The 15,927-nt window shown below is 41.0% G+C and overlaps 1 pseudogene; it reads left to right on the plus strand.

Annotated features, from left to right (window-relative positions):
- Positions 1-10,418: 10,418 nt before the first annotated feature.
- LOC145783066 (all-trans-retinol 13,14-reductase pseudogene) lies at positions 10,419-15,660 on the plus strand (annotated as a pseudogene).
- The last annotated feature ends 267 nt before the right edge of the window (positions 15,661-15,927 follow it).

The following is a 15,927-nucleotide window of genomic DNA, read 5'->3' on the forward strand; positions in this document are numbered from 1 at the left end:
GTCATATACTTAATGGTCCATTGACTCAATAAAGTTGATAAATCTTGAGCTAACAGCAAACAAACGTTTGGTTTCGTGCGTTTCCAATGTAGCATACATTATTTTACACAAAAGATATACCACCCTCTCAAATTACTTAAAGTGCCCTCGGCCCATAGAAACATTCAAGTCAATACATCATTTGGGATTCTGAAATGGATTTCATGATAGCAGCTTTAACGTACGAAACCCAATAACTCATTCCTCGTACTTTTAGACGAAGAATCAAAGTACCTAACCATGGACTTGTAAATAGTAGCATCTGGACTTGAAACGCAGTGGGTAACAGTAGGCCAAACAGTTGGTACAACAGTTGGCCAACAGTGGGCCAACAGGGTTAGTTACTTGGCTGTTGGCCCACTGTTGGCCAACTGTTGTACCAACTGTTTGGCCTACTATTGCCCACTGCGTTTCCAGTCCAGATTATACTATTTAGAAGTCCATGACCTAACATTTAGCTTGCTTTTCAAACACCTTATCATTTTGAGCGGCGTTACCAAGGGTTTAAGCCAGAAGCAGATGAAGGAAAAAAGAGGTTCACCATGGCCACCTAAAGATACGGCCTGATTTGTCACATCTTGCAGAAATTTCCAGGTTTTTCTAACTTTGGGCGAACGTTTAAATACATTTTTCCAGAAATTAGATTTTTACGCTTTCTTTATTCTTTTCCCCAGATGACACAATACGTTTTAACATCCTCACATGTAGAAAAACAAAGAAAATTTGATTTCGAAGATTTTGGTCAGACTGTTAATTTTCAATAACAGTCTGATTTTGCGTTTTTCAACTTAGTTTTTCTCATTTGCTACTGCTTCCCCAAGGCAACAAAAAAGTTTTATGTCATCAGGAAACCGAAAAAAGTAAAAACATCTCAAAAAATGTCAGTCAAGCACTAGCAGTAGCTGTAATCAAAATCTGCAAAATGTGACAAATCAGGCCGGATCTCCAGGTGGCCATGGGTTCACCAATCGCAATGCTGATACAAGCTCATAGTTTTGATACAAAGTGTACGTACTCTGAAAATAACTTTCATTCTTTTTATGTCATTGTTTACCGTTTGCAAGTATACTTTGATCGTTCACGACTTTGCTAAACAACCCGAAAAACGGAAGATAACTCGAGAATATACTAATGACAAACGCATTTTCCCCAGACAGCAAAGAAACCGATTTTCACATTGATTCAACGTTTGCACACGTTGAAACAATATAAAAAACGATTGATTTGCTGTAAGCCTATGGGTCGTCTGTACATCGACGCGGTTGCGTGCCACATACAAGAGCAAACAATTACAGACTCCAGTAACATTATACTGTACAATGGCTAGTTTGGAATACCGTATACCTCAGGAATATCGGACAGAGCTTTCGAAGGCAAAGCAAAATTGTCTGCTGTAGCTCTCGATTTCTCAGTTATCTTGTTTCCCCTTAAAGTGTTACCCAATGTAAGAATTTAAAGCAAAATTTTGTGCCATCTAAATTTTTCAATCTGATTTTTGTTACAAATTTCAATTGTAATGAAGAGATTTTTCTCGGACTGCCTTATATGTGAAACTTGTAGTTTCGTTTCGACAAAATAATTTACTTTGAACTTTTCTTATTGTAACATGCTGCTGTCGGCAGTAACATAGGTTGTTAGTATTGAAAGATGTTACATTTTATTTTTAGGCAATGTGTGCATTGCTTTTACATGGACTTCTGAATAGTAGCATCTGGACTGGACACTCAGTGGGCAACATGAGGCCAAACAGTTGGTACAACAGTGGGCCAACAGCCAAGTAACTAACCCTGTTGGCCCACTGTTGGCCAACTGTTGTACCAACTGTTTGGCCTCATGTTGACCACTGAGTGTCCAGTCCAGATGCCACTATTTAGAAGTCCATGGCTTTTAGTTAAAGGTTGTAAATTAATCGACAAAGTCAAACGTTCAGTGTGTTTTTGTGCTCACCTTAATTATTATCAACTTATAATGATAAACCACGATAAAAGTCAAAGTGTATGGCAGGAATTTCGAAAAGTGCTAATTAGACCTTTCATTTCAAGGTGGTTTTCATTCCTCAACCAACAATAAGCTAACAGCCTTGTTTTCACCATTGTATTGTTACAGAATGTAGGGTCAGCCTAAGTAGGCTGTTTTTAGCAAAATTTCAGTTACAATTAGATCATCCCTTAGCATTGAAATTGAGCAAGCGTAGCCTACTGTTCTTCGATGAAAAAAAACAGGCTTGTTATCAGCTACATCGGCTTCCAGCGCGGGATGTCTTGAATGTTTATGTAAACAACTCTAATTCTACGGAAATTTGACACTAACGAAGTTCCTACACGCGCGGGGCGTTTCAGGAAGTTGCTGAAAATGTAAGCGAAAAAATCACTATAGCCTACAGCTTGCTCAAAAAAGACTGCGAGTAATTTCAGTTTTCAAGTTTTGAATTGGCAGTGTTGAGTATCATATTTTCTTGAGACAGTATTAGACAGTAAATGAATAGACCAACGTTAATCTTAAAATGACAGGGTAAGCTTCTCAGTCAACAGTGGATCAACAAAGTTGCAATGTATTGTCGCTCTGCAACTGCAAAGTCCTTTAGCAGCAGTTTAGACTAAGCTACTATTTCCAGTTTGAACCATCAAACGAAACCAAGTTACAACACGGCATTTAACATTGCTATTAATGAAAGTAAAATTTGCGAACGTTTTCAGCTATACATCTAGCCCTTGTTAATAAGCCTTTGAAGAAGAAAAGGATTTGCTCAAATAAAAAAACCTTCGAGAATAAACCGTAATTAACGTGGTAATGTTGAGAATTTTGTTGGTTTTGTCATGTTAAAAATGCCGTGTTTTTCTTGTTTTTATTTGTCTATAGTTTAAAAAGCCACTTATATCTAGATCTAAACTTGTTCTTTGCAATTCCTTAGCATGGCCTTATTTGGAATTGAATTGAGACCTATGAGAATCAAATGAAAAAGCACTATAATCATACTATCACTGAGCTTGTTCAACTGACAATGAACTACGAGTACTGTACACTACAGTGCATGCAGTAAAAATGGCTTGAAAACAAGAAGAAAAAAAACATTGCATACTCTTTGGATCTGGAGCATTTTTCTTAGAAGTACTGTATCTTAATTTGTGTCGGAGAGGTTTCATTGGTATAGGCTGCCGGGCTCAGATAATCGTACAGTCCTCGTCTAAGTTTATATAGTTTTAAGCTTGTATTTCTGCGCCGCATTGGTAGTAAAAGAGAGCTTACAGCCAGGTTTGTGGATAATTGAAAGAAAAATAAGCTAAAATTCAAACATGCTTCATTTGTCATGCATGCCGCCTTACTTTCAAAGACACGGTTTTTTACCATTGAACTGATTCTGCAATACTATAGTATAGCGGTTAGATCTAAATGCTCTTATCAGTGGCCTGTGGTTCACTTGGAGGTATCTACTTTTTCACCCTCTGAACTTCTTTATACAGTATATGTACACTAGGGAGGGCCGTCAATGCACCTTTTTCTCAAATCACTTAGCAACTCGGCTCAGATAGGAGACTTAGGTCACAAACAAATAATCTGAAAACCTTTTTTAGATCGGGCCGCGGGAAAATGCCGCATAAAAAAATCAATATCACCCAAATAAAATAAAAAACGTTTTTTTTCACGCCCCAAAAAAAAACGTAATTAAAAATAGAAAATACACAAAACGACGCTAAACAGTCAAAAAATCAAAGAAGGGTTTTATCCTTTTTGCCGTTAAAGTAAAGGCCTTCAACTATTGTGCCGAGCGAACTGAAAGCGAAGTAATTCGTCTCTAAACGAAGCCGTTTAAGTGAACGAACGAGCTTGTTTTTGTGGACTACACTCGTCGGATTGAAATCATCTTTTGTGTCCAGTAATGTTGCGGTTGCGAGGGCAGCTGCTTCTCGACTCGGAATTCCATACCTTTCCGCCTCACTCGCAACTGTACGAATATCAAAAGTACGTCGCTCCTGCTCTTTTTCGAGTTCTTCTCTACTGATCGAGCACTATGAAGGGAAGCGCCTTCTGAGAGTTTCTTCTGTATTGTCATCATCCGAGTCATGAGTACATTCTTCGCGTTCCTTCCGCTCGTTTTCTCGCTTCTCTCTCGAAAGCAGCTGCTCCTTCCGCACTCGTCCCTCTTCTTCTCAGATTTTACCGCCTCCCAATCGACGTTTCCAATGAAACCAATGCATGCTCCGCGTTGGTCCATAACGAAATCAACCTCGCGTGAATGCAGCAATTTGTCGTCGTCGTCGTGTGAGCGTCTGGGGCCGAGGGTCTATTCTTTTACCACCCCAGATTCACGATGTTCCCCGACTACACTGGAAGGCTACTAGAGAGTAGCCAGTCTTTGGTTTCATCATCCATGACACGCAGACCTTCCACTCCGGTAGGTGGCTTGAAGATGGAGCAGTCATTGATGATGTGGTCTGCGGTCTGTTCCTCGGCACCACATTCACAGGAGGAGGAAGAGGCCATTCCCCATTGGTGCATGGTTGAGCGGAAAAGCCCGACGCCCGTACGGAGACGGTTGAGGCGCACCCATGACTGTCTTGCTAGTGTTAGACCGATTAGGCGTGTGTCGGCGTCGGGGATGAACGAACAGAGTCTGGTAGCGGTTGACTTCCATTCAGAACTCCACTTATGGTCCGCCCAAGCAGCCGCAGAGATGTCTTGTACATCAGCTTCGTTGATAAGAAGTTGAGCGGCTGGCACGAATGGGTGTCTTGATTTCAGTCGACGGGGGTGCTCGTTTGGGAGAGCAAAGATCTTGTGGTGGAGAAGGTGGTTAGGCTCCAGTGCCCGTCGACCGAGGGACAGAGTGGCTTCTTCGCGACGAAGCTCAGCGGGTTGGATGCCAGCGAGAATGGAGAGATTGTCCAATGGTGTGGGACGCAGGCATCCGGTCACTGTGCGCAGGGCGCTGTTTATGGCAGTGTCGATGTTATAGCAGTGAGCACTGCGGCACCAAACAGGTGCACAGTACTCTGCTGAAGAGTAGACAAGGGCTAAGGCTGCTATACGCAAAGTGTCAGCCCTCGCCCCCCAGCTAGAGCCTGCCAGGCGCTTGAGTAGCGCAGCGCGGGATGTGAGTTTCTTGCGCAGTGACACCAAATGGTGGCGGTATGTGAGTGATCTGTCCAGTGTTACCCCAAGATATCTTGGTTCGGGGCAGAAGGACAGAGATTTGCCGTTGTTCTGGACGTGTAGCTCACGATGAGCTTCCCGATTGTGGAGGTGGAAAGCTGCTGCCACAGTTTTGGTTTCGCTGAGTTTCAGTCGCCAGTTCTGGAGATATGCTGAGAGAGTTTTCATGTCCTGGCTCAAGGTGTCTTCTAGATTTTCCCACGACTTTGTCGAGTGGAGAATTGCCAGGTCGTCCGCATAAGCGTATTTTGCGGAGACCGTAGTTGGCAGGTCATGGGTGTAGATGTTTAAAAGTGGAGCCAGGGCCGATCCCTGTGGGACGCCGTTTTTCAGGCGTCTCAATCTGCTTCGCCGTAAGCTACCAGTGGTGAGGGTGAAGCTTCGATTCCTGACAAGTTCCATAATCATATGAACCATATGTCGGTCAGGAAGCAGGCGAAGCAGCTTGCAAGTAAGGCCGCGATGCCATACGGTGTCATAGGCAGCTGTAAGATCTAGAAAGACAGCGCCGGCCTTCTTTTTTGCCTCAAAGCAGTCCTCGATGTCTTGGGTTAAGAGTGTGACCTGATCTACGGTGGATTTTCCGCGCCGAAACCCAGCTTGCTCTTTTGGAAGGAGCGGGTCGATGATTGGGTTGACGCGTGCGTAGATCAGTTTTTTGAGGATCTTGAAAGGAACACAGAGGAAGGATATCGAACGATAACTCCTTGGGTCCTCTGGTGGCTTGTGAGGCTTATGGATCGCAACTACTAAAGCTCTTCTTCAGATTTTTGGGATTGTGAGGTGGTGCAGGCAGGAAGAGAGGAATCTACGTAACCAGGACTTTAGGGCATGGCCAGCATGGAGCACAAGCTCAGGGCAGATCTTATCCGGCCCTGGAGACTTGTGTGGTTCACTAGGCGGAGGGCGGTGGCGAATTCCTCGTGGGGTGAAGTCTCCAGAGATTGCTTCCTCTTGTGGTGTTTCCACTCGCCAAAGGGCAGATACTTCCTTGGCAACAAGGCCGGATGCCTTGCGGTGCTTTGTCTTGTAGACCCCGCTCTGCACTAGCTGGGAAGCGATGGCATTAGCAGAAACGGGGCACTGACGAGAGAGTTTGCTGAGCGCCCAGTGAGGTTGTTGATGGTGCTCCATGCTTTGCGGCTTGAGTGTAAGAAGTCGATGGTTTGGACAGCTTCGTTCCATCGCTCAAGCTTCTTTGTGTCCAGCCGCTCAAGTAGTCTGGTGGCGGCGGTGTTAGAAGCAGCACCACTTGTGGCGCTTAGGTAGGAGCGATAGAGAGCTTCACACTCAGAGTCCCAGCATGGTGTATAGCTGGTTCGATGGCCACGTGGTATTGTGGCCTTTGCCGCAGTTATTATGGCATTGCAGAAGTCCTGGTATGCCTCGTCTGCGTTGCATGTTTCAGGTGATGGTAACTTTGCAGCAGACTCATTGGGTCAGGAGGCTGTATTGATTCCAATCGGCTTTTTTGAAGTTCCGTCGCTTCACCGGTGAACTCGGGACAGGAGCCACAAGTTTTGGGGCGATGATGAGGTACGGCCGGTGTTGGGACCGCGGAAACTTCTCAAGCACACGTCTGTCTGGAAGAGAGCTGTCGACACTCGCGAAGGCCAAGTCAGGGTTTGTCCCTGTTCCCCAGCGGCCGGAGTGGAAACTGGCTGGTTCCTTTGGGTTGAATAGGAGGGCAAGATGGTTGGTAGAGGCCCAGTCAGCCAGCAATTCTCCGTCGCTGCTTGTGTTGTTGTAGCCCCAGTCGGTGTGCTGGCAGTTGAAATCGCCAACGTAGAGACTGGGGGAGGGGAACGTTGGAAGGGATGGTGGCAACATTCGCGAGGGTGGGGGCTTGTAGATGTTAACGATGTTGTAGTCTGAGATACAAATGCACACCCACTCAATCTCAGCATCAATTGGAGATTGGTCGACAAAGGTCCACTTCAGGGTCTCATGCACAAATGTGGCAATGCCGTGCTTCCTGCTTAAGGTAGACCCGGCTAGCGTGTAGTTGGGAATAGCTAGCCTATCTGCAGAGGTGCAGTGGGTCTCTTGGAGGAGGATGACGAGCGCCCGGTTGATATGGGCAAGCTGCTCCACAACTTTGATCTTGCTTTAAATTTGTCGTCAACGACGTGGAAAAAAGTATCGAGGCAAAGACTGGCCTTCATTGAAGCTTTCCATTCAGCCGTCTTTCTCACCGTGGGGATTTTATTCTTCGTCTTATCCAACCATGGCCCATTTCTTCAGAATCTTCTTGATCACTCCCTCACGCGTGATGATCGCCATTGTGTCAAAATCTTAGGTACTTGTTATCTTAGTCGCCGCTGCTTCTGCCATTTCGCCCAGCCCCATTTCCTCCTTGTAATCTCCGGTATCCTTATTCTTCATGATTTTGTATTCTTCTTTTACTCGAGCGCAATATCGGAGAACGTCACTACTGGTTGGAAGAACCAGCTGATTCATTTTTTGGCAAAGCCGAACACCGGATCAGCAGATCGAGTATATGCGCCATTTTATAACTATTACAGACCAATTAACTGCAATTAATTGATAGACTGCCACCGGTAGCCTACTGCTTGTCTGTATTCAATCAATCAATGTAAAATATGACTGGCAGTCTGGTAGGCTACCACTACGAATTACTGTAGGCTACTGAATACCTGTAATAAATTGCGAATTGTGTTTTAAATGTCCCTAATTCCCTCCACTTCACTATTGTGAATAATTTTTTCACTGAAACAGAACCCAATTATACTAGCTTCAGTCAGTAGGCTAACACCATACCTGTTCTGCCTTCTCTGTGCCCTGATACTTACCTGACACCTGAGTAGTCCATATACCTTGCCTTCACTTTTATACCTACCCAACCTGCAATGCCCAAGCTACCTAAGTTTTAGTAGCTTACTTACTTGCATACCACGTATTCACCTTTTACAGTATATAGGCTACCAAATGGCTTATTTACTTGTATCCCATGCCTTCACTTTTTATATAGGCTACTAAATAGCCTACTTAGCCTACTTGTATCCCATGCCATCACCTTCTATATAGGCTATCAAATAGGCTACTTGCATACCCTGCTTATTTAACCTTGTTACCTAGCCCTATAGCCTAGCTTACTCTGAATCCAGGCAACCCTGCGTGCCAGGAGGGTTACAATTGGACAGTAGCCACTTTTAACATGTTATGATTGGTTGGTGGTGTCAAAGCTGCAATTAGGGTCTTACTGGGAATTCAATTCAATTCAATTCAATTTATTTTTCTTTGTCGGAAAACAACAGCAATGATAAAGTTACAAATAGTGAACGGGAACAAAACCAACAAAAGGAAAAGGTAGCAAAACTACAAAAGTTTAAAACGTGCGTGCAATGCAAATTTAAAGGTTACGTACACGAAAGTAAATTAAGCACGGCCACCAAACCTAACAGTTTAAAGTAGATGAATTAGTTGGAAGAACCAGTTAACATGTTTAAGTAGCTACCAGCTATGTGTGTTTTAAGATCTGAGCACACATGTTTCCAATATATTTTTTCGCAATATATTTTATGTTTTACAGTATAACAAGAGACAGTGAAAAACTGGACTGTCATGCATTCCAAGCTTTATTACTGACTGAGTTTAACTGTATGATGATTGATGAATTAACCATGCTTGATGGGTGTTCGGCGCACACACCCTAAATATACGCCAATGAAATATCCCTAAAATGGGGTGATTTACTGATTAGTTGGACCCTGTTGTGCACCGTCTTCCTGGCGTTCAATTTAAAAATGGTTTTCGATTTCGCCATTTACTCGACAAACCTCCTAAGAAACTCGAGTTGCTAAGAGATCTGTTCTCGACGGCCCTCCCTAATGTACACTTGTAGCCTACTATTATATATACTACTATATTATTTATACTACTACTGTATATATGTACACTTACTCTCAATTGCAGCATATAGTAGCATAATTTATGTCTACTTATAATGTGCTTTAACTACGGTATTTTTTCTTGTTAGAATGTTTTTTATCTTTTGTTTCGAACACCCCTATTCTCAAATACCCAGGCCTGGATTAACCATTGTGCTAGGGTGTGCTAAAGCACAGGGGCCCCGCAGACAGAGGGCCCCACTTTTCCTAAAAATGAAATAAATAAAATAAAATAACAAATTTTGAATAACAAATTACAATAATTTACAAAAGAGTTGCTAAGAATTTCTCGTTTTTAATTGATTTTTATGCATCAAAGGAACAAATTTTACAGAGTGTCATGAATTTAGCGAAAGAATTTCCTACTGATGTTGATCTCTGTCTTGTTGATGAACTTTTGAATTTCTACCTGTATCTTAAAAAGGCTTATGGAAATAAAGCAAGTTTTAGTCATGAAAACATGTACCAGATAATAAAGAATGGCAAAGTTGAAGCTGCTTTTCCTAATGTAGAAACAATTCTTAGATTGTTTCTTTGTATGATGGTCACTAACTGTTCTGGAGAAAGATCATTCTCTAAGCTGAAAAGAATCAAAAACGTACTTCGGTCTACAATGACACAAGAGCGGTTGGCTAATCTGAGCCTTCTCAGCATAGAGTGTAGGCTAATAAACTGCGACCTCAATTTTGATGCTATCCTTACAGACTTTGCAGCAAAGAAAGCCAGAAAAAAGTCGTTCGACTGAATTTCATGTTAGTTTTCTAAATTCTATTGGTAGTTACAGTAGTAGTGAATGAAAGAGCAGTTTAGAATAGAAATTCAGAATAACCTTTCATTGCAATTTGCAGTGTAGTGTGCAGTAGCCTACTAACAGTGGTCCCTTGCTACAATGTTTTCCCTTGCACGGTTTCGTTGATTTAACGTGTGTGATTTTGCATCCATTATAACGTAAACATTGTTGACTTAATTTGCACATGCTTATTTAAGCATCGATCACGTGCTATTTCAAAGTTATCTAACTTACCTAAGCAAGGCTCGGTTTCCTCTGCAAGCGAAACCAGCTTACTTCCATTACGCTCCACGTAAGCTGGTAAGGGCCCCCATAAAATTCATTAGCACAGGGGCCCCATTTGACCTTAATCCGGGCCTGCAAATACCCTACTTGCGACATATGAATTTACTTTAAAGTATTGCTTCATCCATTGCAGTTTAAAAACGTGGACCATCTTAGGTTTGGCTAAAAGTAGGCTTTTGTTATAGCCTTGATGTAGCCTATAAAAAATCATGCATTTGTTTTTCAGATTGTCGTTGTTTGGAGAAATAGAACGTTTCTTGATTTTTTGCGTTATGGATTTGCTTTTCATAGCAAAATGTGCTGTTGGTCTGATTTGTGTCGTGTATGTGTTCATGCACATAGTGGCACGATTTACTAAATCGAAGTCTAAAAACCCATTTGATGCTGCTTGTACTATAGAGCGTCCCTTTGTTACCGACAGAACTGAACGAAAAAAGGTTTTGAAGAAAGCGTTTAAACCTGATCTTGTTCCGGACAATTTAGACGCGATCATTATCGGTAGCGGGATGGGAGGACTAGCTTGTGCTGGTCTGCTTGCGCGATCTGGAAAACGAGTTCTTGTTCTTGAAAAACACGACAGGGCTGGTGGAGGAACACACACATACAAAACTAAAGGCTTTGAACACGACGTTGGTATTCACTATGTTGGGGAAATGGAACATGGTGGAGTTGTTCGGTGTTTCATGGATCTATTGACTGATAATCAACTTAAGTGGGTTCCTCTGAAGGACGAATTTGATACAGTGGTTATTGACGAACCAGGAAAGGAAGTCAGGAAGTACAATTACATCAAAGGAACAAAACAATTCAAAGAACGGTTGCTGGAATACTTTCCTGAAGAAAAAAAAGGAATAAACCGTTTGTTTGATCTTTTGAGCATTTGTAAATCTGGTACCAGCGCTTTTATGCTGGTTAAGATGTTACCTAAATTTATTCTCAAGATTGCTTTTGCATTAGGCCTTGATAAACTTTTTTTCAAAGACTACGACTACATTTCGCAAAACTCGCTTGAAAAAGTTTTAAATGATTTGACTGACAACAAAGACCTAAAAACTGTCGTCGCATATTCTTTCGGTGACTATGGAGCATTGCCATCCCAAACTTGCTTTTTCATGCACGGAATATTGACCAACCACTTTTTGCGTAGTGGAGGTTATTATCCCCAAGGAGGAGCAAGTGAAATAGCTTTTCAAATAATTCCTGGCATCGAAAAATCTGGAGGAGCTGTCTTGGCTGGTGCGTCTGTGACAGAAGTTGTTATTGAAAATGGGCGAGCTTGTGGTGTGCGTTTGCATAAAACATCCAATCCTGGCTCTGAGCATTTGTTGAGTGCTCCTATTGTGATATCTGATGCTGGGATATACAACACGTTGGAGTCACTTGTGCCTAAGCCAACCTGTGAAAAGTTTGGTCTAAGAAAAGGTTTAAACTGTATTGAACCTGGTGTGAGTTGTATACAAGTGATGGTTGGCTTAAACGGAACCAAAGAACAGTTAGGATTGACCAATCAAAATTATTGGATCTTTACATCTGACGATCCTGGAAAAGCTACTGAAGAATATTTAGCAATGTCACGAGAAGATGCTGCTAACATTGATATTCCTCTTCTTTTCCTATCTTTTCCTTCCACCAAAGATCCCACTTGGAATGAAAGATTTCCAAACAAAACAACTTGTGCGATTATAACTTTGGCTTCATTTTCTTGGTTTGAAGAATGGAAAGACGAAAAAGTGAAAAAGCGAGGACAAGTGTATGACAATTTGAAATCTTGCTTCGTCAATCAAACATGGAACCAAGTTTTGAAGCTTTTTCCTCATCTTGAAGATAAAGTAGCTAATATTGATGGCGGCACACCACTATCACATCACCACTATTTAAACAGCATGCATGGAGAAATTTATGGTATTCATCACAACAAAGAAAGATTCCAATTGCAGCAAGCTATGAATTTTAGACCAGAAACTGCGATTCCAGGGCTGTACCTCACCGGGCAAGATATCTTTGCTTGTGGTTTTTCTGGTGCAAGCTTTGGGGGATTGTTGACTGCTTCCAAAGTCTTGGATAGATATCTCATTACAGACTTAATGAAGCATACCAAAGATGTCCGAAAAAAGAAATAAATGTGTGTCTGCAACTATGATATAGCTTACCTTACCGTCTATGGAAAGGGATTGCAAAGCCGACTCTGAGTTTTTGTAAAACCAAACATAATTTATTGAAAACCGTTCTTATATGCAATGTGATTTTTTACTATAGGCTATCTTTAGTATGACACTAAATCGTAGCCTACAATCAAATGCTGTGACAGTGTGTTTACATCATTGGCGTCCAACATGTGGCACATGATACGCGTCCAACATGTAGCACGCGTGCCAAATGTAGCACGGTTTGAAAATGGCACTAGAGCTTTTCCAAGAATTCATGCTGAAGACTAAGATATTTTACACAACCAATTGTTGTTTCACTGTTTATTCACAGTGCAAACAAATAAGCAGTCACCACAAATTAACATTTACTTCTGAAATGTGTTTCAGAACTATAGTGTAAACGTGCACACAGGTCAGTTGATAGCTTTGACGTTATCAAAAATGTGAAAAATCGGTCCATTTTTTGCTATGTTGAATTGTTGATACTGTAGTGGTAGTCTTGTAAATGGTTTGCATTTGTACCATTTTATAATTTGGTGTGCAAAAGTAATATGCAGAAAAAAAATGAGCCGGTATAAATGTTTCAAGATAAAAATGAACGACGGCACGGGGATAAGTTATAAGACAAAAATTGGCACCAGAGCGTGTTTGAGTTGAACAGTGTACACCTCTGGACTAAATTAGATAATTACAGTTTACTTTATGTGTTTCTAAAGCCAAAATTTGTGGAATGCTATTTTTGTGTTCGAACAGAGTTCATCTTTGATTAAAGATTCAAAGAAAATGAAAGGGTGTACCAGCAAACATCTATAGGATTGGCCCATGATACTAGAGAAGGATCCACAGAGGATACAAACTGATTTGATTAAAGAATTGACTTATTTCCGTGTTTTGTTATGTTTTACGGTAAAATTCGTTAGTACGTACATTAGAGTGCATCAGTTGCCCCTTTATTTTTGAAAAATTGCAAATTCAACTCGGCCCTTAATAGTTTTGTTCCCATTCACCAAAAACGTCATAGCCAAAATTTTATTGAATTTGAACTTCATTAAAGGGGTCAACAGTGAACTCGAAATTTTAGAAAATTAACGCATGCGTTATCACAGTATATGTACAGCAAGGTAAGGGAAGAAAAGTGCTATAAATACACAGTTACACTGTAACTTCCATATCCATATGGATGGTTATGTGTCATAGCAGCTTCTCAGGCTGTTTAAATCGTAAATCAGTGTGTACATTAAACAAAATATAAGAGGTGGAAAAGTTGAAGTGATGTCATCAAAATTAGAGAATTGAACGTCAGTGAAGCACTTGACTAGTGACTATATGCTCCAGGCCTGTGAATGCGTTACATAGACCAGACTAAGTTTTAGTAAAATTGTTAATTAAGCTCAGACATGCACATATTTCAAAGCAAACTTAAAAGTTCACACCAACGTAGTTACCAAATTCATCATTTTTACTACGATTCGACATTGTCGAACGTTGAATTTGTGCAACTGTGGTCACTTCTCTGAACTGAATCGATGTAAAAGTTAAGACTGTCTTATAAAAGTTAATTTACCTTGCTGTGGATTTTCTGAGATTTGGTTTCTCTTTTCTCTGAAACTCCACTACTTGAAGAATGTTTTGATAGTTCTCTTCCTTCTTCGCAGCTGAAATGAAATCGGCACTGAGTTGAACGGTCCAAAGTCATCATAATTTTTTAGTTCCAGTGTGAAGAGGCACGCATTGGCGGTGTCCAGTTGCTTTTAACTGATGTAGCAAATTCCTGTCCAACTAAACGTCGAGCTCTGTCAGCACTCGAGTACGAAGTAGCAACTTGTGACGAATCTCCTCCAGCTTCCTCTATAAATGCTTTGGCAAAAGTAGATTGCTGAGATAGTGTCATTTTTAAACGAGTAGCAAGAGATGCCAATCTGGTTCAGCGAAGGATGTCATGTGGTATATGAGAAATGGTTCCTTGTCGTACAGTACGACGATGTCTTCTTGTGGATGAGCTACCTTTTGATGAAATTGCTCCTTCCAGAGTAGTATCTTCGTCAGTGTCGTCACTACTGCTATCAAGCTGCGCCTGCGAAGAGGCAGCTTCGGTTTCTTTCATACTTATCTCTTTTCTCCGAAATTCATTATCTATCCGTGCTCGTTTGCGGGAAATCTTGCAAGCTGAAGCTTTATCATAGGATCCTAACGATGCTTTTCGGTCGCTTTTCATCGATATAAAAAAGCAAGATCTTCAGGATTTTTTATATCACGTTCCACATTAAGAGGCCACAGCTGACACGTTTTTTTCAGATCAACTTGATTTTTCTCAGGTTTAGCGATAATTGAAGGCTTTGAGCGACGTTCTAAAGGTATTTCACGCAGCTTCGCTTTACACTCAGCCACTGCAATTAGCTTTTCACATGCCTTTTTGTGGGTGATCATTGGTACACCAGCTTTACTGTAAAAAGGGATGATTTTGTCAACGACAATCTTAGCAATTTCTCTTTTAGTCTTTAATGATGACAAGCCTTCACTTTGGTGAAATCTATAACAACGAAGCACTTGCTCGTTTGTGGGTAACCTTGTGCCGGATAGGCCTATCTCTTTATCAGCTTCAGTAAGCTTTGCTCCAAGCCCAAATCTAGCAGCGCCATTGCGTGTTTGCGGTGCTGATGAAGATGCTGATGCACCTTTTGACATGCTTCTCATCATAAGTAAAAAAATCACAGCTTCAGAAAACTAGCTGTTTCAACAGCTAGCTTCTTATATATCAAGCTTCTATCTAGCTAGCTTCGAGAAACCATTAAGCAAGCGTAACTCTGACAGCAAACGAATCAAACAACGGTGATTTCAACTACATATTATACAGCGACTAGTTTGTTGATTGTTCAAAGACAATAAACCATTGTGATGTACAATGGGCCAGATTGCAGGGAAACTCCATAACGTGACCGGCGGAAATTCACAAAATAGCTTTAAACATCAAACTTTGACTTGGATGTTGACCCCCTTAACCAACTCCGATTGACAAAATATTTCAGATCCTGTGTTTTTTCATTATTTGGAACAAAATTACCAAGGGCCGATCAAAAATCCCAACATCGGGGCAACTAATGCACTCTAACTCTTTCGCGCCCAGCATCATTTTAAAATAATTTGCAGTTTAATGCGAAACGCCCAGCATCATTTTAAAATGATTTGAGGTTAACGCGAAACGCCCAGCATCATTTCAAAATGATGCTGTTTGATGCGTGATGTAAAACTTTGTCTTTGTAGCAGAATATCTATAAATTTACTGGTCCCTTGTAAAATGCTTATTTTATTGATATTCTCGTGTTTTTAAAAAAAAAAATTGCTCAAATTTGACAAAGTGTGATTACTTTAGCCAAGAGTTAAAGGAAAAGTATGTACTAAAGAAACAAGGCATGTTTGATTTTTCCTTGACTTTACATATCATTAGGAAGTCCACTAAAAAAAAAATCTTTTTAGGTTCTATGGAAAAGGTGAGAGTATTTTTTTTTGTAAGATGCTATCATTTTCACAAAATTTTTAACAAAAAAAAAGTTAAAAGTACACATTTTGAAAATACTGCATCTTCAAATCTGTTGTATTAGGAAAG

The sequence above is a fragment of the Aplidium turbinatum genome, chromosome 1 (assembly GCF_918807975.1).
Source record: "Aplidium turbinatum chromosome 1, kaAplTurb1.1, whole genome shotgun sequence".
Lineage (NCBI taxonomy): Eukaryota > Metazoa > Chordata > Ascidiacea > Aplousobranchia > Polyclinidae > Aplidium > Aplidium turbinatum.